This window comes from Hippocampus bargibanti, linkage group LG15 (genome assembly GCF_051943395.1).
Source record: "Hippocampus bargibanti isolate YZ-2025 linkage group LG15, ASM5194339v1, whole genome shotgun sequence".
Taxonomy (NCBI): Eukaryota; Metazoa; Chordata; class Actinopteri; order Syngnathiformes; family Syngnathidae; genus Hippocampus; species Hippocampus bargibanti.
Genome location: NC_142748.1, coordinates 4498289 through 4525407, shown reverse-complemented (window position 1 = coordinate 4525407; position 27119 = coordinate 4498289). Strand labels below are relative to the sequence as shown.

The window sequence follows — 27119 nt, the reverse complement described above, 5'->3', positions numbered from 1 at the left end:
AACGTGATGAAAGGAAGAGGAAAGGAAAGAAAGAAGTAGAAAAAATACAGGAGCTGCTTGAAAGGCTATCTTAAAGTCAAGAGAACAAAGTGAACAAAAAAAAAAAAACACAAAAATAACAAAAAAGCAAGGCTTGTGAGAGCACTTGCTGATGGCTGCATGCCTACTCGGGCGCCATCTTGGACTTGGATTTAAATTTAATAGCACCTATATTAAGTCAAATATGGAAATGAATCTAAATTTGACTCACACAAATAAGTCAACTTAATCAATATTACCATTTGACATGTGGGGGAGGAGAGACAAACCAAAGTAAAGTTTCCTATCCTCACATTGTTTTTTTTCTTGTTTTTGTTGTTTTAATGTCCATCTGTCTGTTATCAGTGTGAAGCCAGTTGCAAGAAAGCAAACGAAGAGCGAAAGCCATGACGCACATGATGCGTATTGTTAGCATGTGCAAACCCCTGATCGTCCACACATTGGTCACCCCTCCGTTTCTCCTGACTGTTTGGATAGTGACTCAGGATGACGCTCATGACCCCCCACCCCACGTGAGAATTAATCGCAGTGTTTCTTCAATCACATGGAACAAAAGAGATCAAATTCTCCAGATCATCAGGTTGATCAATAGTTTAGTCCTTATCTCACTATGGTTGATCTGATTCCAGATGGGGAAGAAGTGGTGGTGGTGGTGTTACTCATTTTTAGTCACTTATTATTGAATTGGAATTGTCTAATGACTGCTTAGCCAAGTTATCAGATAAAGACAGGATACATTCTGTCGTAGAACATTAACTCATTCACTGCCTTTCACAAATTTATTCGGGAATTGAAAATATGACGGAGTGACATTCCCGAATTAGCTCAGGTTTTGGATTTTTCTTGCTTGGGTGCCGATAAAGCGCTGACCAGGCCTCTGGCAATGTTTTCCCTTCCACAAGGGGGCAACATTTCCCAATCAATAGCGAGATTATGGACATAAAAAAGCGCCTGATGTCATCCTCACATTACTTATAGCTCCCTAAAGTAGATCTAAAAAGTCTACACGCCCCTGTTCAAATCTGTCAATAATGTTCAGATGTTCTAGTAGGCTTTTCCTGACAGGGATCGCGGCAGACTAATGGTGAAGAACATCGAAAATTTTATTTTTTTGAGCTTATTCACTGCCATTCACAAATTTATTGGCAAATTGATAATATGACGTCGAGCGCTATTCCCAAATTTGTTTGGGTTTTGTTCTTTCATGATTGAGTCCCGATAAAGCGTTGGCCAGACCTCTGGCAATGTTTTTCCCTTACACAAGAGGGAAGCATTTCACTTTTTTTCCATGTTAGTGCTTTGTTCCAGTATCAGCTGTTGTTATAGCGCTATAAGAACCAATGTGTATGTGTTGCATTGTATTTATGCCCTCATTTCAAGCTCATAACTAAAGACGCATAGAATTTAGGACATAACACTTTTTCCTGATGAAAGAAAAGTCTCTGAAGTTTCTTAAACTGCATTGAATATTTACACCGTCCTAAAACTCAATCTTCTGTGTGTCCTGGAACTTGAGTGACAATGACAAAAACCCAGGCACTGTAGTGGACACATTTTTGCATATATATGGCAGTGAATGAGTTAAAATAACTAAAGGTTCATGCTGATCGGATTTGACTTGACAAAGTTAAGGACAGATAAAGTGAGGCAAGAAAATCCTTTGTTGACTGACAATAAAGCCATATTTTGTGGATTTTCCTTTTCTTTTATGGTCAGAGTGTGAAAAGGCCTGATTGGCTGTGATGGTAGGTGTGTAGAAAAGTTTTTCTTTATCAATCAACGGTGTTTGCAACATTATGTGATCATTTGTTAAGGAGTTTAATTGTCCTCTCTTTTAGTTTTAAATGGTTTGGAGCCATGATTCATGTCAGCTCTCTTAGGTGGCTACTCTAAAGGAATAATCTAAATTTGCTGCAGAGCAAGGGATGTCCTCAAATGTTTACAATTGAAATGTGCTGACCACAGATACAGAAGCCCCATGACGTCAACCTCTCACTGCACGGAGGGGGCAGACAGCATGTCTTTCAAAGCATTATTGCCACAACAATTTGATTTAATCCGACACAACATCGCTCAGGTGATTAACAATGAATGTATGATTACAGTTGTAGTTGAAATTATGTAAAGCTATATACTAATACATGTGTCTTGTACTCAAACATTATAGAGTACAAGGGGAAAGTTGTTACGATTGCACAACTGTCCATATTTTTATGTTCTTGTTGTGTTTATTATTTTGCTTTATGTTGACTATTACGTGAAGCGCTTTGTAACAGCTGCAGGTGTTTAGAAATCGCTATATAAATTAGGATGTATTGTATTGTATTGTAATATAGGCGCAAAAGTGACCAGCCAACTGTGCTGTCATAGAGACTGGTTGCAGGACTCACAATTGAACACTAGGTGGGAATATTGACCTTGATATGGCTATTCAGAAATCACTGTGTTGAAAAAAAGGTTCTTCCTATAATCAATCCGCCTGATGTTTTAATGGGATATAATTTACTAGCCAGGGTGTCATTACCTATTTTCACCCAGAATTTCAAAAAAGGAAATAATAATAATAATAATAATAATAATAATAACAAAATAATAATATTTATTCTCTTCCTACCTTCAAATACTATCTCAAAACAAACATTGTTTGTGTAGTTTTATCTCTTGTTCTTATTTATAATAAAAAAAAACTAAAGACCTTCACCCTTGGCCTATAGCATCGCCATAGGTTAGCAAATGGCCCAAAAGCAACAAAAGACTTTTCGTATTCTATTTGCGATTGGTTATAATTGGACTACTTTACACACCAAAAAAATAAAAATAAATCAATCAATTGAGATAGAATGTACTAAGTTCTGCATGCAGAGTACGGCTGTATAAAACATTCAATTGCACAACCTCGCAACTTTGTGACAAATACAGTCACGTTACAGGTTTTATTCTCTATGAACTCATTCACTGCCAGACGTGCAAAAATGTGTCCACCCCAGTGCCAGGGATTTTGTCATTGTTATTCAAATTCCAAGACCCACAGAATATTAAGTTTTAGGACAACATAAACATTCAATGCAGCGTAAGAAACCTTAGATTCTCTTGTTTCATCAGAAAAAAAGAGTTCATTCCTAAATTATATGGGTCTGGAGTTATTTGTGCTTGAAATGAGGGTGGCTGTCCAAAATAAAATGCAATGCATACATATTGGTTTATGTCGTGCTTTAACAACAGCTGAAGCTGGAACAAAGCACTAACATGGAAGAAATGGAAGTGTTGCCCCCTTTCGGATGTGAAAAACATCGCAAGAGGCCATTGCCAGCGCATTATCGGCACCCATGAAAAAACAAAACCCGAACAAATTCGGGAATCGCGTTCCACGTCATATTTTCATTTCCCGAATAAACTCATGAATGGCAGTGAATGAGTTTATGATCGATACTATGACGTGAAATAGCCAAAAAGGGTTGTGGGTGAATGTCACATTCATTTCGGTTGTCCACCATCGGCCAAAGGCCACCTGGCTTCACATCTGACAAGTGTGTGCATGTGTTAATGACTTCACCTTGTGTTAAATACCTGTACTGAGGCAATTAGACACACATGGAAGGCATTTCACCTCAAGTGCTGGCCACCGCCGCCACCACCACCGCTGCTGCTCCGATCTCTGAATGAATAATGAAGAGGAACACAATCACAGTAAAAGTGGAAACACATGACATGACTTTCAATGTGACATTCAAAATGGCTGCCCCCCTTCTCTATGGTCCCCCATTGCCACTGACTGCAAACATACTCAGTTTAGCTTGTTTTTTTTCCTTTATTTTAATTCAAGCTTACACAGTCAGCGAAATTACTGTATATATATGCTCATGGACCAGTGCAGCCTTTTTTTTTCTTCTTCCCCCCCCCCCGTCCCGTAGTCAACAACCCATTTCCCCCCACACTGCACGAGTACCTCACCTTTGCGCTATTAAATCCGCCAGACGCTACTTCATCTGGCAAGTTGTCGCGGTTTTTCGGGGTGATATTCATAATTGCCGAAACATACTTGTTTCCCTTCGGACTCCCGGCTCATTATTATCCAATATTTTGCAGCACTAAGTGACATATGACGTTCACCTGCTCGTAATTATGCTGTTTGTTATGCTGGTGGGCCACCTGCATGGTGTGCGCGCGTGTGGATGGTTTCGCTTGTGGAAAGCCCTGTAGAATTCTCGTTTTAAATGCTTGTTTACCTAATTGGACTCCACTTACTTGAGTATAATTAGAATTCAGGTTGTGTGGCTTAACTGGATGAAACGTGTGCACGCCGATGATGGATTTCCAAATGGCAATATTCTGTTGATTAATGACAATGGGACCAAAGTCAGACTTTCCAGTGAATTTGGAGCCTCACGGAATCAAGGCGTCATTTGCAACCCTGTTTGGCGGGTTTATACATGTCATGTTTCAGTGAGAAAAGTGAGTTTGTGACATAAAATAAGGGGGAAAAAAAGCATGTTACCACTTTTTTTTAGGGGGGCGGGGGGTTAAACTCTGTATAGGGCACAAAAAGAGTAACCAAGTAAACGGAAATGATTAGGTCATCATTTTTGTGGACAGTCATAAACTGTACACACAAAAAAAACAAAGCTGAAACGCTCCCGTGGCTTCAGGTGTTAGTTAACGCAACATGAGATCCGCATGATTAAACTTCCAAATCATATCGCGTGTTTATGAACGCCCCCAAATGATTTGAAGGGATTGCTCTACTATTTAAATTGGCTGGTCGGTCATGCTTGCAGTCTATTATTGCTGAGGTTTTTGTTATCGTCATCGTACAACTGCCGCTCCCCTTTTTGTGGTCTTTATTTGCGTAAACTGGTCACCGCTATAAAAAATGTTGACGATAAATGATGCGAGGAGAAACTGGAACTGGAACTGGGATCTCCTTCAAGTTTTCTTTTTGGATTGTTGTGATTTTCTGCCTTTGAAATGTTGTCCTCGAAAAACATTTACTCAGCACTATTAGGCCGATGTCAAAAGATAAGCAGAGCTGCAATATTCCCACAAATAAGATTGGATTATAGCAGTGAAAACTGACACAGGCATTTTTTTTTGGAATGGATTGGATTAGCCTTTATTAGTCTGGCAGTGGAGAAATTTACATTTTACAGCAGCAAAGTGAAGAAAGGAAGACGAAAGGAAAGAAAGAAGTAGAAAAACAAAATACAGGAGCCGCTGGAAAGGCAGCGACTCTCTATGCGCCATCTTGAAGTTAAATGAGCAAAAAAAGGACTAAATTTGATTGGTTTTCATGTACCTTTATTAGTTTGGCAGTGGAGAAATTTACATTTCACAGCAGCAAAGTTATGAAAGGAAGAGGAAAGGAAAGAAAGAAGTAGAAAAACACAATACAGGAGCTGTTGGAAAGGTAGCCACTCTCGGGGCGCCATCTTGAAGTCAAAAGAACAAAAAACGAAATAAATAATATGACAACACAAAGACAAAGAGAGTCATTCATTCTGGAGCACTCGCTGAACCCTCTTTGTGACATGAAGCAGTTCTAGATGAAAGAGGTGAGGATCAAAACGTCCTTTTCACCAGTGGATCAGAGACGTCGTGGTGGAATGTGCGCATCTGCTAAAAGCTAAATGTTGAAAGCAAACACAAAGGTGTAGCATCCATTGACAAAAAGAGATTGTCTCACATCTTCTGTCCCACGTAAATCCGCTTCAATTCCAAGCTGCGACAGTTCCACGTACACATCTGCACTCTGCACTGACGCTCCTTTCTTCTCATTGCGGGCTCCTCAAGCCATTCATCCATCCAAAAACACAATCACCCCAGAGCAGTCCAGCGATGACAGTCAAATGGCCCATACTTTCCTCACAATCAAAAACAGTGCTGGCTCGCGCTGCCAAAAAGGGGCAACTGCTCAGCACAGTCTCCTCCTTGATGAATGTCCTGGCAAAAAATGCTGAAAAACAATTCCTATACACACACACTACGCACAACAACAGAAGGTGACAAAAGAAAACACAAAAGCTACAACAGAAAAGCAAGGCTCGTTCGTGACAGCCGTGACTTGCCGACGGCTGCCTACTCGGGCGCCATCTTGAACTTCATTATAGGCCATCTTATGGAAGGGGTGGAGGCTGCAGTTCCGCCACTGGAACATGAACAAATTCAGTCCAAATACCTTCAACCCAAATGAAACAATGCACATTGTAATTTGTTGCATCTGCTACTTGTTGGCTCGGAACACCCTCCTCCGCCTAGCGCAAAACGTCACCTCGCTGACCTTAACTCTTTCAAAGATTGAAGATGTTAAGAGGTGTTGCATGCGCAGATTTGACATAGCGCGATAAAGGCTACGCCGCAATATGAGTGCTCATAAACATTCCGCCATCGTAATGGCCCATCAAAAAAAAAATAATAAAACGCATGGGAAAATATGTTTCTCTTAAAACAAAGTGACAAGCTGGCAGGGGCAAACTCTTATTTTTTTTCCCTCAATAATGCAACATGTTGCCCAAACGGTTATCGGCTTTGTGCATTTACGATATAACACTTCATAAATCCTCTGAGATTTGTGTGTCGACACATCTGTGATCTTCCTACCACCACGTAAGCAATTGAGATTCTTCAGCAGAAATGAAGCTTGTCCGGGATTATTCTTGGAGACTTTGAGGAGAAATAAATGAAAGCTTGACTTCATTCGTGTACCTATCGAATCGCCATATGTCTCCAAAAACCACATTGAGAGGGTACGTTCAATAAAAGGACCCCTTGGAGTTTTTAGAACTGTTTAAGTGCACTTGAGAATACATTTCTGAAGCGCGTGGAAGTATCTGGCGTGTGTAAACGGCCAACGGGTGCACCGTTAGACCTTACAATAGGGTAACGGGAGCAGGGTGACGATGAAAAATGGATGCGTGCACTGGATGAATTCCATATGCCGCCCTCGTCTCAGACAGGAGGCTTGGAATCGGATTACTTATCGCAAATCCTCGTCTGAAAGAATTGAGCGGCAATTCCTCACGGCTTTGCCGCAAGGTATATTGAAAAGTGTTCCAAAAAATATTTTTTGGACTTATTGATAGAATGAACAACTACAGTTGGTGGGCCTGAATAGCATTTGAAATCCAAAGTCTTCGGTAGGAAATTGAACATAAAGTCTACACATCTGTATGAACATGCCAGGTTTATGATACATGTCCAACATAATTTGTTTCAAAACGTTTCCAAATGATAAAAATGTATTCTAAAAAATCCAGATGGAAAACAAGAACAAACATGGTTCCACAAGTGTGCAGTGTGCGTTAGTATGCAGATCTGTGGCTGTGGCGCATGCGGGAGAACAATGAAAACTTCCCCCCAAACATTCTCGGATTGTTTTTCAGCATTTTTTTGGGCCACGACATTCATCAAGGAGGAGACTGTGCTGATCGCTTATTGCACCTTTTCGGCAGCGTGGATATGCCAGCACTGTTTTTGATTTGGTAGGAATGTCGGTGCCATTTGACTGTCACGTTTATAGCAGCTCCTGTATTTTGTTTTGTGAAATGTAAATTTCTCCACTGTGAGACAAATAAAGACAAATCTAATCTAATCTAATCTAATCTAATCTAATCTAATCTAATCTAATCTAATCTAATCCAATCTAATCTAATCTAATCTAATCTAATCTAATCTGTGATCAAACCACACCATTAAGGTATATACAACAGAGCTTCTGAAGTCAGAGTCAATCCCTCCACACCAAGTTTAATAAACTATCCTTTTTATGACAAATAATATCAATAAAAACATCACTACCACTAAAAATTCTAATAGGCTTCCCTAGTTTATGATACAATGCTGTTTCTGTTCCGCTACGCCAGTAGAAAAAGCATAACTACTGTAATCTTTGGATGAAAAATATTACAGTATATAAAATAGACACTGTATATTATGTAATATTTTTAAATATTAAATCATGAATCTACAGTGTTTCAGAAAAACAAGTGTGCATGCATGTGTTAAATAAAGTCTACTGCGTGATGTCCGCGGTCTCAAAACATCAGCAACTGTTACACAAGAGTTAAAATAATACAGTAACAATAATGCAAATGGCAACAAATGAGTAGATAGCACCAAGAGAGATATAAAAATACCGATAATTTGGCCAAACAGCAAGGCAAAAAAAAACGTCTTTGCAGCAACCAAGTCCTCCTGCAGACCTCAATCAGCCCTGACTGGGGGCAGTAGAGTATCACGTATAAGCTCAATTTTTCCCTCAGCTCACTTGTATTGTCAGCTGACTGGTTAAGCAAGTAAATATGCAATAAGTGTGGCTTTAAAACAGAAAACATAAGCAAATGGTATAAAGAATAGGAGTTGTCTTCCTATTAGCAGGAATGATGTCATCACAGCGGGATGTCATAAGGATGCTGAGGCTAGTCGGGAACGGATATAAGGCGCTTTTGGTTAAACATTCAATGTGTATCGCGAACCTCCTTTATTGGCATTTGGGAAAAGATTAGCGTGTTTTTGGGGTAGGAAGTCGATCTCTGAAGAATTGGCTGTGGTTCCGATGACGGTTCCAAGTCTCGAGCTTTCTAATGATTGGGAATGGGAAGATAGCCGCAATGAGGGATTACTGTACTACCCAATACATTTGGAATCGTTTACGCTCTCTCGTCTTATTTATCCACAAGTGGTTAGGAGAAAGCAAAAGATTCAGAGAAATAAATTAATGGAGGGCAATAATGTTGGATGACGCAATACTCTGGAGCGGCATTTTTGCCCGAGTCAGCAAGTAACCCCCCTCACGCCAACCCCCTGCGTGGTATTCCCACTATGTCACATACGTGCAGGTGAACCTCGCAGCTGCAAGCGACATCAGCCGCCGACTTCTTATTTTTAGCGCGGCCTCTTTAATTAGACCCCGGTTGCCCTGTCATCACTTCCTACTGTTATCATCCAAGCAGCTGCTCCAGACAGATGCTGTCACACACGCGACCGCAATTACGCAGGTGCCCTAATCTGAAAAAGCCTTCATAACAATTGTAGGAGAAGAGCAAGACCAAAAGGCAACATCAAGAGAGTTTCGGTTCCTGTTGGCAGTTCCTGCTAGAAGAAATTGTATATCAAATGACAATTTATATTCTTCACTGAACCTAACATAGTTTATTTATTACATTTTTGGTCATATGAATGGAAGGCAGAGGAGTTCCCAATGCTCCTAAACCATCGATGAAAAGGTTTCTTCAGACGTCACCTGCACTTCTTAGAAGGTATCGGATGTTTCACTTCTCATCTGAAGAGCTTCGTCAGTGAACTAAAGTTCTGCTGGTAACAATGGCTCTCTATATATCCCTAATGGACAGAGCCTAAAGTGCCAGACCTCTGCTCTGTTAGGTCCCTGCTCTAAGGTTGGGGGGAGCAGAGGACTACTCCCTGAAGCCAATCTGATTGCTTATTTTGTCCTGTCTGATTACATCTAATGTCTATGCTTGGCTGTGATTGCCCCATTAGTTTAGGTATCACCTCATCAGCATGACTAAGCCTACGTGGCAGTAACCTGAGAACTCTGTTGTAAGCACGATTTAAATTAAACCTTCAACGACCGTGGCGATTTAGTGAAGGGTTTTACAAAAATGGCTTCTTTTGCTCCCCTTTCAAAACACTGATTTTCTTTAGCTAAGATTTTAACCTCACTGTCGTCAAATGAGTGGTTGCTAGCTTTTCGGTGCAGATGTACTGCAGATTGAGGCCCACTAGCATTGTCCCTGCCATGGTGATGATTATGGCCAGAGTTACCAGCACAACTTTAGTTTACTGACAAAGCTCTTCGGATGAGGAGCGAAACATCCGACACCTTCATCGAAGTACAGATGACGGCTGAAGAAACCTTTTCAACGATGGACCACTCCTGTACGACTGAGAGCCTACACAGACATAACTCTCCTAAACGACGATTCGAAGCAAGCACCACTTAGTTATGAGGCAGACACACTAACCACAAGTCCACCGTGACCCCCCCCCCCCCCCACTCCCCCTTTTTGTTGTTTTATTCTGGGTATTGTCAGCGCATGACCAAGCTGGCAGGATGCTGCTTGTTGCAGCTGCTAGTGATTTCGACAACACACAGGGAGTAGGTGTGATCAGGAGGCAATGGTGGCTCGTTTGGACCGGATGACTTTACAAAATTACAAAGCTCTGTGGACACAGCTTTTTTTTTTGGTAGCAATTTCCGAGGAGGTAAACACTTCTAGGACCACATTGAACCTTAAAAAGATAGAACGCGTGCCTGCCTTTTCAACATGGTGCTTTTTGTCAAGTGAGGAGCGCCACTTGATGATTCTTTGGGTATCTGTCACTTCTATAATTCCACGACTGGTGATATTGAATTTTAAAAATGCAATGTGGTGGATTAGGGCGTTTACTATATAAGTAAGGCGCAAAACTCCCGGCAAGCACCACTGCTATTCATTACTACTGTATTACCGTGTCACTGTAGTTAATCGACCACATTTAGCGCCCACCCCTGCACCCCCCAACAAATCTCACTTGGCCACAAATGAGTCTAATTATGCGTAAATAGAAAATGGCCGAGTTGGATTTACCTCATTTTGTTTGTCTAAATTGGCCTTGTTTTGGTGTGACATAAGCAGCCCAGACCAGGTCCTGATCCGTGACTTAACTGATGCTATCGCAAACATGTGCTGCCCAGGCTACTTCCAAGGCCACCATTAGGATGGATTTAGGCCCGAAAGCAATGGGAGAGGGGCCGAGGAATTGCATCATCTCTGTAAGGTGGTGGTGGTGGGGGTTGGGGGGGTTGTAGTTTAAATATATATATAAAAATAACAATAATATTAATAGGTGCTTGGTCTAAAATTCTAGGCAAAACGTTCTCAAATTACAACTCATTCACTGCTCGATGATCTGCGAAAATGTGTCCACTCCATTGCCAGGGTTTTTGTCATTTTCACTAAAATTCCAGGACCTACAGAATATTGAATTTTAGGACAATATAAACATTAAATGCAACGTAAAAGACCCTACAATCTCTTCTTTCATCATAAAAAGAGACTTAATTTCCTAAATTATATTGGTCTGGAGTTATCTGATCTTGAAATGGGGGAGGCTGTAAAAAACGCAAATGCTGCCCCCTCATGGGAGGAAAAAAACATTGCAAGAACGCTTTATCAGCATCCAAACAAGAAAAAAATAAACCCTGATAAATATGGGAATGGCGCTCAACATCACATTTTCAATTCTGAAATCAATTCGGGAATGGCAGTGACTGAGTTAATGCATCTTATTGTTAGAACTGTATGGAAAACTGACTATGCAAATTATTCTGATTCTCAAGTCCATTACGGTAAAAAATAACAACCACCAAATACCAATGATCTCAACATGCCTACCTTCGACTGAACTTCTGATCTCGCTTTGGGAATCCGAACGTGAGCCTAGAGTTTTGTTCAACTCCCCTTCACTTCTAAAGTCTTCCACAGGTCCTCCCGCTGCTAAAAAAGGGGAAAGAAGACCTTAGTCTAATTCGGAACATCTTGAGGTTGCTATGCAGAATAATAACATGACCCTACCATATTTGCCCAAGTATTCCAGAAATTACATTACAAAATAAAATGGATTTAAGATCAAATATCAACCTGGTGGACGTGGTCACCTTCAGTTATACTTTGCAACTTTTGGCCTTCTCCCTTTTCCCCCTCGTGCGTTCATGTGTGTATGTATGTGTGTTCTTAATTCTCCACAGCAGCGGGACGAATGGTTCACGGACGTGCGAGAAGAAAATAGGCTAAAAAGGTGATGGTGGGAGGTTTGTGGGATTTAAGTGTGTCAGCAACTGTCTCAGTTTGACTCTCACTTCCTGTGAAATCCTTTTAGCACCAAGCTGAAATAACAGACAATGAAATACAGCTCCTCCTGTAAAATAGCCATTATAGGAAAGGGTGGGCGGTTTGGGGCGGGCAGAAACTTTGGGCAAAAAGAATAAAAATGGGGAAGATCGAGATCTCATGTAAATAATACGCGCATGTGTAATTGTGTACTTATTTGTTTGAAATCAAATGCAAAAAGCATCATTACAATACATCAAATAATGTGTGACCAAGTGTGTTTTTGACCGACAAGTAATGGGCTGGAACAATGACAGGACTCCCAGGACCTGCCAGAGCAAAACTTGGCTGGTATTCAAAGCCGCTCTAGAAATACATAAATAAATAAACTAAACTAAAAAAAACTCTCGGAGGGCTGATAGCGAGAAGGAAGGAGTAACGCTGAGGCCATGTTATGTTTTGTGTCTCTAATCTCCAATCTGATCAATAAATAAATGGAATCGAATTCAATGATGCAAAAACGACAAAAAAGCGATTTTGAGCTCTTCATTATCCTTAGTTTGATTTAAAGGAGTCACAACACCACTCTGCAAACCTCCAAATTAACTCATCCACTGCCAGACGATGTGCAAAAATGTGTCATCTCCAGTGCCAGGGTTGTTGTCATTGTCACTGGAATTCCAGGACCCACAGAATATTGAGTTTTACGACTACATAAACATACAATGCAGCGTAAGAAACCTTGGATTCTCTTCTTTCATCAGAAAAAAAACGTTAATTACTAAACCATATGGTTCTGGAGTTATGTATAAATACAATGCGATACATACATATTGGCTTATATAGCGCTTTAACAATAGCTGAAGCTGGAAAAAAGCGCCAACATGGACAATAAGGGAAATACTACTCTTTTAGAAGGGAAACACTGCCAAAGGCCATGGTCAGCGCTTTATCAGCACTCAAGCATGAGAAAACAAAACCTGAACTAATTCGGTAATGGCTCTCTACCTTAATATTTTGAATTCCCGAATAAATTTGTGAATGGCAGTGAATGAGTTAATAAATAAATAAACTATACCTCCAGTGGAACATGGGGTGCTGTGAGTCAAGTTGGGGGTATTTAGAAGCAGTTCCAAATGGTAGTTAGTGTTGGTAGAAAACCTTGAGCTTCCTGAATGAATTTTTAAAAAAGGCAAAGAAAGCCTACCAGAACATCTGACATTTATTTGATCTTAACCAGAGGCATTGGAAGGGTGCTTTTCGTCTGTCTCAACACCAAATAAATACATAAATAAAATAAAATCAAAGTACCTATATGATTAATTTGGCTCTCGGTCTTTAACGGCAAAGAAACCTGGCGTTTAAAGAGGGCTGTGTCAACTTTTCAGGTTCTGAGTCCCGTTATGTGTTTGTTGGTCCGCATCGGTCAACTCAGGTACACCAAAACAAGTATACACTTGTTGTGATCTTTATGAACACGCGTGCGGTCGCTCGAAAAGGGGAAAAAACAAAACAGTGCACTTAAGTCGACATATGTGTGACCTCCCTAATTAACTCGGCAACAAACTAATAGGGGTGAAAACAATTCCTCTCAGATTCTGGCATTTCCACTTTGCAGGCCTCATAAAACTTTGAAGGATTAGTCGCTTGAAATTCGGTGACAGTCTCACAACAGCAAATCTATTTGGCCCTTATTTGTCGCCATAGTTGCTCCCCGAGGACCTTCCACATTGTTCTCAGACGTGTTGGGGGCCACATAAAGTTTGAATTAGACCTGGCGCCCGACTAAAACCACTTGGGTAAAATTAGCTATGAGGGCCGCCTTTCTCTCACGGGCTTTTTTCTTTCTTTCAGGGATTAGATGACGTTAGAGGTGGACTGATATGCGTGATTAAATCGGCTGATTAGGGTGGCGAACGGACGTGTGTTTTACGGTCTCACCTAAAAAGGGGTTACGTTCGGCGGGGGTGTCGGTTTAAAGGTCTTACTCGTAGCCAAGGTGAGATTAGAATGGTGATTTAACACTAGATCACCGGACGGCGAGATGTGAACTATGAGTGAACCTGGACGGTGAGCATTGGAACAATGTGTGAGAGAAGCTGCCGGTTATTTTGTGTTATTATTATTTTTTTGTCGGGTAACCTATAGGGCAGTAAAAGAAAAGGTCTTGCAAGTCATTCTGGATATCAAATAACTGAAAACTAAATGAAGTAGGAGTCAGTTCTTGATTGTGAACCCTGCTGGAGGGCTCTGGAAAGATCAACGTTTGGTTCCTTTTTGATTAGGAATTCCTCAAAATATTTTCAAATGTCAATTGTAACAAAGGTGGCAAATTAACCCTGTCAAGCGACAAACGGTTACTACAGTAGACATCTTTTCATTTTATTAGGTTTCAGGGTGCATACAATGGTTAAAACTGCAGATGCTGAGCTTTTGCATTGGAAGGGACAACTCGCTCATGTCATAAATGAATCATTCGGTGCTGTTGGACAGTCTGCGGCTGGAAGGATGCATGGCTTGAGGAGCCCGCGGTAAGAAAGGAGCCTCAGCGCAGAGCGCCGATGCGTATGTGGAACTGTCACGGCTTGGAATTGAAGTGGATTTATGTGGGACAGGACATGTGAGACAATCTCTTTTCGTCAATGGATGCTACAGCTTCGTGTTTGCTTTCAACATTTAGCCTGTAGTAGACATGCACGTTCCACTACGACATCGCTGATCCACAGCTGAAAAGGATGCTTTGATCCTCTCTTTCATCTAGAACTGCTTCATGTCATCACAAAGAGGGTACAGCAAGTGCTGAAAATGATTGACTGTGTCTGTGTGTTGTCATATTCTGTTATTCATTTATTTTTGTTCCTTTCCTCTTCCTTTCATAACAAAAAAAAATCCAGTGACTGTAAAGTGTACTTGAGATCTTTGAAAGGCGCCTAAGAATTAAATGGATTATTATTATTTGCCTATGTGTCACTACTACTCCACTTACAGGCTCTTTGCAGATCAATCGTACAAAATGAAGGATCAATTTTACTGAATCATAAGGATCAGAATCAGAAAACCTTTAATCGTCCCACAATGGGGAAATTTGCAAATAAAATGATTCAATAAAATCATACTGGACCCTCCGCAACCTGCACACCACCTTTTCCAGCTATTCCCCTGAGGCAAGCGCTACCGATCCATGCGCACGGAATTCAGCAGGCATTTCAACAGCTTCTTCCCCCATTGCCATTAACTCTCTAAACAGTAACCCAAATCTAAGTATATAGTTATACATTTTTTAAGATGATACTAGTGCAGTTCTACCGGAGACAAATTCCTTGTGTATTCTACGTACTTGGCCAATAAAGATGATTCTGATTCAGATGATTCTGATTCTGATGTAAACCATCTTGTTGCTGAACGGTCACACCCTAATTTGCAATTCGGCTCCTGCTCAGGTCACTGTGACAAGCTGTAAATCCTCATTTCTGCTAGCCATCAACAATAACCATTAACACACAAGTCAGTAGTATCGGTGAAAAAATATAGGCAATGGCAACACTTCTGTTTACTAATTGGACCAGTAGCGGTAGCAAACAGAGTGACATCATGTCTTCATTAACAGGTGCCTTATCCGGTAAACCGTTCATGGGAAAGTTTTAATTAAAGGTTCCCCCGTTCCTCGCCGCGTCCGCACCAGCGCAGGCCGGCGATTAGCCGCTAGTTAGGAGCTGTTGTCAATATTTACGATGTGCAGGCCAGAAGGGAAGCAGAGCCGTTGCTGGTGCTCGGGGTCAAAACCGGCGGTCAGCCAGAGGCAATGACGGGAGAGGGGGGATGCTAAACAATGAGTGTGTGAATTGATTTCATATAGTTGGGAATCTGAGTAACACAATTTTTGCAGCATCCAGTCATCATGTATGTCATTAACTCATTCACTGCCAGATGATGCGCAAAAATGTGTCCACTCCAGTGCCAGGGTTTTTGTCATTGTCACTCAAATTCCAGGACCCACAGAATATTGAGTTTTAGGACTACACAAGAAACCTTAAACTCTCTTCTTTTGTCAGAAATAAAATATGATTTCCTAATGTATATGGGTCTGGAGTTATATGAGCTTGAAATGAGGGCGGCTGTTTAAAATACAATGCAATGCATACATATTGGTTTATATAGTGCTTTAACAACAGTTAAAGCTGCAACAAAGTGCTAACATGGACAAAAAGGGAAACGCTGACCCTTGTGGAAAGGAAAACATTGCTAGAGGGCTGTCCAGCTCTTTATCAGCACCCAATCAAAAAAAAAAAAAAAGAAACAAAACCCGAACTAATTAGAGAATGGTGTTCTACGTCATATTTTCAATTCCCGAATGAATATGTGAATGGCGGTGAATGAGTTAAGAATAACAAAATCAACATAACTGTAATATTGTATTAGTAATGTAATTAATCTAGATTATTAGTTTAATGGAAATCTGTTTTGATACAAAATGTAAATATTCCACTGGTGATAAGAAGGCTTTGACCCTTTTTCATCTAGAACTACTTCATGCAACAAATAAGGTGCAGAAAGCGCTTAAAATTGAATGACTGTCTTTCTGTTGTCATATTATTATTATTATTATTATTTATTTTTTTTACTTCAAGATGGCGCCGTGAGAGTGGCTGCCTTTACAGCAGCGCCTGTATTTTGTTTTTGCTGCTGTGAAATGTAAATTTCTCCTCTGTGAGATAAATAAAGGCTCAACTAATCTAATCTAATCTAAATTAATCGAAACTTTCAAAATAAAGTCTCCAATGTATGAAAAAAATGACGCCCGCCCGCCTGGCGAGGTCCACTTGAGCAATTGATACAAACAAAATTAGTTTAGGACAATTCCCGACCTGTTCTGAACGTTGCCGTTTCCAGCAGTTAGTGGATAGGAATAATTAATCACGACTGGTTGACACACAAACACGAGCATGCACGCACACGCGTGCGCGCACACCGCTAATGAACAGTAATATTCAAACATGTGGGAACCATTTGTCCACCAAACCTCCCGCGCTCTCTATGACAACAGTGAGGAACACAGAAGGAGGGGATGGCGGGGGTTAGGTGGGGGGGTGTGAGGAAGGAAAACATGCTTCTGAAGAGCATGTGATTAAAACACAGTTTCAACCAGTCATCGAGATAGAGAAAAAAGAAGATATCAGCGCTTGGCTTTTTCTTTCCAGTAATGACAATTTACGGCAATTAAAAAGGTAGCAGGAAAGTCCTCAATACACACGCGCCGCCATATGATTAATTAGTTCCGCATTCGATAACGCCGGCCCGGAAAGCCGGCGTGCACTCGCTTGGGCGAATGTGAAGGCGGTATGAATATGCTTATGCAAACACGGGTCTTCAAGGAAACGCAGGGTCAGTTGGTTTTGCTAACCTTTGCCCTCTGAAATGAGAAGCCTTGTTTCAATGAGGGTGCCCCCCTACCTCGCCCTTAAATAAAAGGCAAGTTGATTCATATGCACAGTCATGCGTTTGCGGCCCCCTGGCGAGACATACGAGCTTGTGATAGGAGTCTAATTGAGCCAGATTTTTTTTAGTATTTTGATTTTTAATTCATTCACTGTTGATTTTGTTTTTTTTTCTTGCTTGGGTGCTGATAAAACGCTGGACAGACCTCTGGCGATGTTTTCCCTTCCACAAGGGGGCAGCATTTCACTTTGTTTTCCATATTAGTGCTTTGTTACAGCTTCAGTAAAGCACTATATAAATTAATATGTATATATTCCACTGTATTTTGGACAGCCACCCCCATTTCAAGCTCACATAACTCCAGACCCATGTAATTTAGGATTTAACTATTTTTTCTGATGAAGAAGATAGTCTAAGGTTTCTTACGCTGCATTGAATTTTTATGTAGTCTGTTCTGAATCTGCTGCCATTGATTAATATTTATCTCAACTCATTCACTGCCATCCCCATATTTATTTGGGAATTGAAAATATGATGTAGAGCACCATTCCAGAATGTATTAGGGTTTTGTTTTTTCTTGCTGGGGGGCCGATAAAGAGCTTGTCAGACCTCTGGCAATGTTTTTCCCTTGTTTTTCCATGTTAGCGTTTTGTTACAGCTTCAAATCTAAACCAATATGTATGTATTGCATTGGATTTTGGACAGCCGCCCTTATTTAAACCTCATATAACTCCATACCCATATAATTTAGGAAATAACATTTTTTCTGATGAAAGAAGAGAGTCTACGATTTATTACGCTGCGTTGAATGTTTATGTAGTTCTAAAACTCAATATTCTGTTGGTCCTGGAATTCTAGTGACAATGACCAAAACCCTGGCACTGGAGTGGACACAGTTTTGCACATATCTGGACTTAAAAATATATATTTAGAAAATATTGTTGATGTAGCATGATACCGTCACACATGCTATAAAAGTTGAAATAAGAGAATGTTTTTGCACCAAATATAGCTTTGAGCTTGTATTCGGTTTTATCAAGCCGTAACAAAATCGCCCAAGTGCATGTCGAAAAATATATGGAGTGATTCGCGGATGAGTGGATGAATACGGATGCACGCGTTTTGAGTTCATCCAAGCATACTTTGACCGACCTCATTTTTCGGGGGGTAGGAGCATCCCAAGATCTCCCCCTTGAACATCATGTATTTTTAACAACTAACGCAATAGCCGATACGTCGCCTTATTTTCTCTTGCACGTCAAAGTCATTGCAGACATGCACGTACGCCGGTGTACAATCACACACATACACACACACACACACACACACACACATGAGCCTTGTTGAACTTTTTTCTCGCAGGTCAAGCGGTAAAGGAGGACAAAGTGATATCTATGCTTGGCCGTTCATATTTGTGTTGGAGGTGCCACGCGGCCTGAGCTCCGTGTTAGCTTGAGGTAATTACGTCTGTACACCAACAATATCCCCTCCCATTACGGCGCAAGTAATGGGCCTTGCTACACTCTCAAACGCCAGCGTGGGCTTGAACACACACACACACACACAGGCACACGCAAAGACTCGCTCAGGAGCAATCGGCATCACACACTCCACTTTGTGGAGTTCAGTGACAACATCAGTTCGCTCCGAGACCTTCACGTCACCGCTGGTTAATGTTTTCGCACCATCACCCGCAATCGTTACGTCGCGTGTTGTGCGTGTTTTTACAAGATGCATTTCAAATCAATATTGGCCACCTAGTGGTAATTATGCAATCATTTTATCTACTTTGGCAATGGTTGAAGATGATTTACATAAGACGAGTTTGAATTTGGAAGAGTTGAAAGGGGCTGCTGTTTTGGTTAGCAACTGGCTTCAAATGGGATCGGCTCAGCGTGTGGAAATAAAAGAAATATATTTATATGGTTGAAAAAGTCACGAGTCGAGTTTTTTTATGCCCATCCAGTTGTAATTATGCAATTATTTTGTATGCTTCGGCAATTGTTGAAGATAATGAGACAATTTGGAAGCAGAGGGGCTGCTATATAGGGGCTGCTGTTTTGGTTAACAACTGGATTCAAATGGGATTGGCTCATTGTGTGGAAATAAAAAAAATCTATTCATATTTTTGAAAAATTCACAAGTTGAGTTTTTTCATGGCCATCTAGTTGTAATTACGCAATTATTTTGTCTGCTATGGCAATTGTTGAAGATGATTTACATAAGATGATGATGAGATAGTTTGGAAGCGTTGATAGGGGCTGCTGTTTTGGTTAGCAACTGGATTCAAATTGGATCGGTTCACCGTGTGGAAATAAAAAAATATATTTATATCATTAAACATGTCACAAGTTTTGACTTTTTTCTTGCACAAACAAATTATTTCCCTAAACACAGACTCACAGTAGCTCCAATGGCCCGCCATTGACACATCAACATAAGTAGACTGCCGCCAGTGCAGCGCCATATACAACAAAGTCGTGGGCTCGCATTGAAAGATCGAAGCCAGGGAGTAACATAGTAGCTTTTTTTTTGGTGGGTAAGTGGGTTTGCATGAGAAAAAGTCTGACGCAGTTTGATCTTTAATGGCCATCTCATGTAAATAACGTCCGCGAATTAGCCACACAACTGGCGAGTTTTCTCCACTGGTCTGTTTAGTCACGCGTCCTTTGCTGTGAGCTCTGGTTAAAGTCAAGAAGGAGATGGTGATGGATGTTTAGATTGCTATCGTAACAATCCTCACACATCGTTGTGGAAAACGCATTAAATTGAAAAAAAAAAAAAAACAATTGCGAATAAATACGTCACTTTTTAAAGCTCCCTTTAAAAGTACTGGGGAGTGACTTCACCTTGATATTTTCGAAAACAGGCTACTCACGTAAAATAAGTCAGCTACTTTCACATTTGTCCAAATAACGCATCTTAAAGTGGCTTATTTGGATTAACTCATTCACTGCCCCCACTGAATATTGAGTTTTAGGTCTACATAAACATCCAATACAGAGTTAGAAAACTTGGACTTGCTTTTTTTATTAGAAAAAAAAAGATTTAATTCCTAAATGATATTCGTCTGGAGTTATCTGAGCTTGAAATGGTGACGGCTGTCCAAAATACAATGCAATATATACTGTATTGATATATATCACACTTTAACAACAGCTGAAGTTGGAACAAAGCGCTAACATGGAAAAAAGGGAAATGCTTCCCCCTTGTGGAAGAGAAAAACATTGCCAGAGGCCATGGCCAGCACTTTATCGACACCCAAACAGGATTAAAAACTAAACCCGAACAAATTCGGGAATGACGCTCTATGTCATATTTTCAATTTGTGAATGAATGAATTCATGAATGGCAGTAAATGAGTTGAGTGAGTGAAACAAGCTCAATTCAGAAGGGCGCTGCAAAAAGAAGGTAAACGATTGAATTCTATATCCCTTTAAGAATGCCGGAGAATTGTTTTAATTTGCGCAAAATCTGAAGTCATTCAATGATGATGGCTCACTAACAATTCAATGGCACTTATTTTAAACCAGATGTCCTCACAGGATTGCTCGATCTGGGATTCAAACCCTTCTACTTCTAAACCACCACTGCCGTAAACATAACGCGGCATTAATACAAAAAAATTGGACATCTGGTCATTTGCATAGCATGGAGTTCACACCGCAGCTAATCAACAATGACGAACCTTTCAATGTAATGTTGCGTTTCGGCAAATAGGTGTTGATGGATTACAGACAGCGTCAAACCTTTCTCCACCGCAGCACCGCGCCAGAGTTTGGCATCATGAATTTTAATGGTCAGCCACTCTCTGCCGTTTTTAGCGGAGGTCACGTCATGGTATGGAACCTCTCACAGCGCCGCTGTTTTAGCGGCTTTCCTCCCCCGTCTCACTTTTCCTCATTACTTTCAGCGGCAATAATATTCTTTTACAGACGCCAAACGCATGTAGTTAACAGATACGATGCGCTGCAAGTCAATTTTTTTTCCAATAGTTGTACGGGAAAAGGACCAATGCTATACTGTATTTAAGAGCTTATTTTAGAAAGTGGATATGTCCGATGGAGTTCATCAAAATCACGACGGTTGAGATATTTTATTTATTATGATTAATTAGAAATGAACCAAGACGAGGATTTTTTTTTCTTGAACGGAAATTTTGAGTTAACGTTCTTTTCCGTGCTTTGGATTATAAAACATTTTAGTCTCTTTTACCCGTGCTTCCTTTTAGATCGATTTTGATGTCAATCATGTATGCTAGTCTTCAGGCATGCATTTTATTTTGCATTTTAAGCTCTTGTAAAGCATTTTTGAGTGTTTTGAAAAGCACTTTAAAATTAAAAAAGTATTATTATATTATTACGTTATTACATTAAATTATTATATTTTTATACTATTATATTATTATAGTGTTATATAACGTATTCTATGATTATATTACGTATTCTATTATTATATTGTTATATTGTTTTATTATTATGTTAATTGTTAAATGTTATGATGATGATGATGATTATTATTATTATTATTACTATTATTATTATTATTATTATTATTATAAGGCGCACCTTCAATTTATGGCCTATTTTAAAACTGTTGTAATCCCTCAGTTGCACCGCATTATAATCGCACCTAATACGCTACACTAATGGCTGCAGTGATGTTATGCATCCAGTAGATGGAGCTACGCTAAATGTATACAATACAATAAAATACAGCTTTGATTTATATTCCTTCCAAATAATCGGAATACGGATCCATACTGTATATAAGCCGCAAAAGTATGGTAATTCAAATACAATTATGCTCATACTCTGACCACCTTCCGTTCTTTTTTTGTAGCAGACATCCAGATTCACCCCGTTGACGTTTTATTTAAATAAGCGAGCCATGCGGTGACTTCAAGCAAGAGGGATAAAGCGTGCACGTGTGTTTCATATTGAAGCTTGTTCATTGGATTGCACACACATACACACACACACACACACACACACACACACATACGCAACCCAATCCCGCAGGATACCGCACTGTATTAGAGAGGATCGAGACAAGCGACCACACGCTGCGCAGGCAGAAACCTGAGCAGCCCCACACAGGATCCACCATGGAATTTACTGTTAGCATGATAAATAACATCTGCGTCGGCAGTGACGCCGGAGGTGTTACGATTCCAATTTTGATTGATCCACGTCTTGGAAATCTAAACACCTCAAACCAATACCCCTGAGCGTTTTTTTTTTTCAAAATGACATACTTTGCAAAGGATATTTCTAATGAGCGTGACGGTCTTGATTTGCATTTTCATACACGGCATCTCCGAGAGTAGAAGATCATAGTTGGAACGTGGGCCATTCTGGGATTTGTTAAGATTTGGAAGCCGATTTTCCCAATTGGCAGTAATGAGGAAAAACTCAGTTCTAAGGTCAAACTACTGCCATCGTAAAACTTTTATTAACCATGGAGATTTTTATGTAGCAATTTTATACTCTTGCCATTCGGAAAGCTATAACCTCTCTGACCTCTAAAAATCTCAGGGCATGTGTTCTGTGACCTTGATTGGAATACCCGGCAAAAGCTGGGGAAAGCCATAGACGCTTTCCAAACAGATAAACATTGAGGCAGAATCACAATCCGCTATCCACTGTACCTCGTGGCAGCTCCGTTAGCCTGAAATATAGCAAATTATTGAATTTGGCCACTGCTTCATATTCAATGCTCGCTAGGTTTGAGCGATAACAAATCAAAACATGCTAATGAACTTTTTATTCACCTACACACTGCAGAATGCGCTCTCTCACACACGCGAAATTCAGCATTATAAATTGCCATGCCACAGCGGGCATTTTAAGTAAATTAAACACATGGCTTAGCTTTAGAGTCGTAGGCAGCGGGTGCCAGATTCCAAGGAATAATTATGCTTCCTGTCCCACTACGGACCACCTCCAAGTTGTGTTACGGCTTGTTACGTACTGTCAGGTTTCGTTGCATGTACCCCCGTTTGACTACGGCTACGACTTGGTTCCTCATCAGTAACCGTGACTACTGTGGCCAATGTTTGACCGGGTTTCAACATCTCGCCGGGCAACCATGGCAATCACGGTCTATCATGATCCGTTTGTTCCGTTCCTCCCCCCATGCGTTTTATCACAATGATGCTGTATTGTCCACAGTGGTTTGAAACAGGGCTACTGAAGCAGTGAGGTAAAATGCTTTCATCACTATGCGAGACTAATGAAGGCTAATCCAATGCTAATCCAAGGTTCAGGTCATGTCAATTAAAAAATAAATACATAAATAAATAACAAAAACACACGCACAAACCTCAAATGAGCCCCGAGTCTAATTCGCGATCTGACAAAAATCACTCTTGAGACGCCAGTTCTTAATGTCGCCAGTCATTTGAAAATTAACCATATCATATTCGCTATCTGGCTCGGCTGGCACAAATCAATCTTGCTTTGTGATTGGAGTCAAAAAATGTTTATTTTCAATCCCGGGCCGCGCACGTGGAAAAAGAAAGGTCAGTGCTGACACGTTGTAAACACCCAGATTGGATGTGGGATTGAATGGTGTTAGTGAAAGGGGACCTCTAGGTAATGATAGGTAATCATTGAGTTAAACATGGCGGACGCCAGTGGAAGATGGCGAGGAAACCCAGAGCCAGGTGGAAACAAAACCAAATATATACAAATGGATACAAAGTTTAAATGCATGCGCGGCCATTTAATATGGCCACCATTACGGATGGAACATGTGCTGCGGGTTGAGTTGACCCTTGACCTTTTCGCGGATCCACCTTTATGCTTTCAGTAAATGGCCTCCCCTTTCCAGTAAAATCACGCCTTTCTTCCCTGTTATGACCGACTGGTGCATGCTTCCAACCGCAGAGTGGCTTGTGACGCAAACTTGTTAAAAAAATGAAAAAATGGAGTGACTAGTCATGTATTAACTGGAAAGTAAGTGATGTGAACCATCTTAAAATACAATTGGTAAGACATGGCGAACATGCTGAATTGATTAGAACTGTGGTACCGCATGCATTATTCGTGCCTCGGCTTTCTTTTCGCCAATCAACCTTTTTTTTGCCTACTTGAGAGCTGTCAAATAAAAATAATAAGTTCACTTTCCATCATTTTCCTGTTCGGCACAGAATAAAGACTTGGTATTAAGCAGCAGTGCAACCTGGACGGCGAAGGTCATTATTAAGCTGCGTAGCCATTGGCGGTTTATGCCAGCAGCGAAGGGTTACGGTTCCGACTGAATCCCCCGAGAAGGCTAGAACAGTGCAGAACAACAATAGGGGTCGGCTGCCGTGTTTAGTCTGCGTCTGCGGCGGCTTACAGCAGAGTCCGCGCTCTGAAACCGGAGTCCGACTTTAGACCAAATACTTTAAGACTCTTTTGCAGAGAGCTTATTACAGCTCACAGGAGTTTTCATGCGTATCCAAGTCATACACAAACACTAATATCATCATGACCACACCGAAACAGAGGGATAACAATTCTTCAGATTGTCGATCCGGTACTTCTTTACGATGGAAAGCCGTTTGAGCATTCGATCTGATGTCTGAAGTAAAATTTTGAGACGTTTTTCTACCATTTGGTCTCAGGTAGCAACCGTCCATCAATGATGTTCTGCTTATCATGTCATGGATGAGCCGAACGACACTTGTGTGACTCTGAGCGAGATGCTGTATCCACTTTGGATCGTCATCTAAATGAACCTTTTCAGACAATTTAGAGTCTACACTATGTCTCAGACTTTGGCTGAGACGTAGTTAAGATGCTAAGCTTCACTTATTGCATATTGGCGATGGGAAATCGGTCGCAGGTGAGGCAATAGTGATCGAAAAGGACTGAGCAGGCGCTGATTGAGGAATAACAATAATATGGAAAATAAACAGAACATGTCCAGACCGAGACAGGTAGGAAGACAGAAATGTTAAAGCAATAAAGACACACGCGAGGGTTTCCTTCGGCCCTTCAACACGTTATTTTGTTGTCAATGAAAACAGATCTGGAGAGTGAAACATCCCGGGACCTGTCGCACAGGAAACCTTTCTGACATTTATCAAACGTGACGTTTTTGACTTTAATTAGATGGTGTGAACTCGCAGTCTCAGATTGTCTGTCCACATGTTCTACTTTATTGGGAAGTTGCTGACTTGACATTAAAAAAGAGGGGGGTATGGTGGGGTGGCGGGTTTCGGAGGCTCAGCATGTCAATAAAATGTGGCTCAGGTGGAGGGAATGTTCGAGAAAGTAGCATGCACCATCACATAGAAAGAAAAGTCTCTGGACGTAAATTCGCCCTGAAAACTTGACTCATCATTGTCGAAATTTGATCTCTCACAACCGGCAACAGATATCCGGAGACTTTCTTATATACATTACAACTATTCTATCTTCATTCATCCAACCAGCCTTTGCAAACTGCTTTTTTCTGGTCACAGGTGAGCTGAAACCGATCGGAAGAAGGTACTGGTCACTCATGGTGGAAATCAGATTGAGTATTGGTATTTTAGCAGCTCAACAGGCATAATATTTAACTCATTAACTGCCAGGCGCCTTCAGTGCCATGGTTTTTGTCATTGTCACTTGAATTCCAGGACCCACAGAATCTAGAATTTTAGGACTACATAAACATTCAATACAGTGTTAGAAACCTTAGAATCTGTTCTTTAATCAGAAAAAGTTAATTCCTAAATTATATGGGTCTGGTGTTGTATGAGCTTGAAATAAGGGCGGGCGTCCAAAATACAATGCAATACATACATAAAGGTTTATGTAGTGCTTTAACAACAGCTGAAGCTGGATCAAAGTGCTAACATGGAGAAAAAGGGAAATGCTGCCCCGTTGGGGAAGGGAAAAAACATTGCCAGAGGCCATCGCCAGCACTTTATCGGCACCCAGGCATGAAAAAAAAAAAAAAAATAAAAATAAATAAAACATTCGGGAATAGCGCTTTACGTCATATTTCCATAAATAAATAATATAATAATAATAATGAATACATTTGTGAATGAATTGTGACAATGAATGAATTGGGCACTTGCGATAGTCAAAATTCATGGCCAAATGAGGGAAATGCGAGGCAGACATGCTACCTATTGCACCATGTTGCCCTGAATAAATTACCCCAATACAAATTTCATCATTAACACTCACTGACTCCTGTTATACTCTAATCCAAAAGCCTTCCTTAGCTCTGTTTAAAATCCCGAATAGGGCAAAGAAACAATTCGAAATGAACTAAGAGAAACATAGAAAAGGTAGAATGAAAGAGAAAGTGTCTGACCAGGTTTGGTTTAGGAGGAGGCGGGGCAGCCTCAAGTAGGAAACCTCTGGTAAATGTCCAATGCGTGACGTCGGGGCTGGAAGGCGACACCTTCAAACCAATGAAAGTTTCCATTACACACACACAGTGCTGATGTTTGGGTTGCTCGCTGTTTGTTGTACAGGTCGAGGTGTGCGTGTCTTGCAAAAAAAGGAGGGGCGCACTCCTGGAGAAAATACACGGTGACCGTGTCTGCGGTGTAAGGTGGCGACATGGGTGTGTGTTAGGTGGAGTGTGTATATGTGTGTGTGAGGGTGTGGTAAGTTACAAAGTGTGTTTGTGGTCCTGGTGGCACGTAGTGGACGCCTGTACATAAATGAGAACATGTCAATGGCCGGTAATGTGATGGTGATGTCATGGTCATTTATGCGATGCTCCATTTTTCTGTATGATGTGTATCTTGGCTGCCATTATCAAAAGCATGACCGTATATGGGCATATGGGTGGAAATTGCTTGAAAGTCATATTTTCTTGTCAGGT

General features: G+C 40.7%; 1 protein-coding gene across 1 annotated transcript in view; it reads right to left on the bottom strand.

Moving 5' to 3' along the window:
• The window catches only part of LOC148887165 (bone morphogenetic protein 2-like), a 29564-nt gene extending 2888 nt beyond the window's left edge, over positions 1-26676 (bottom strand). Inside the window, exons 1-2 of the mRNA XM_089015837.1 lie at positions 26601-26676; positions 3607-3694 (exon numbers count right to left, since the gene is read on the bottom strand). The gene's annotated coding sequence lies outside the window, so the exon portion shown is untranslated. The remainder of the gene's footprint in view (positions 1-3606; positions 3695-26600) is intronic.
• Between the last annotated feature and the right edge of the window lie 443 nt (positions 26677-27119).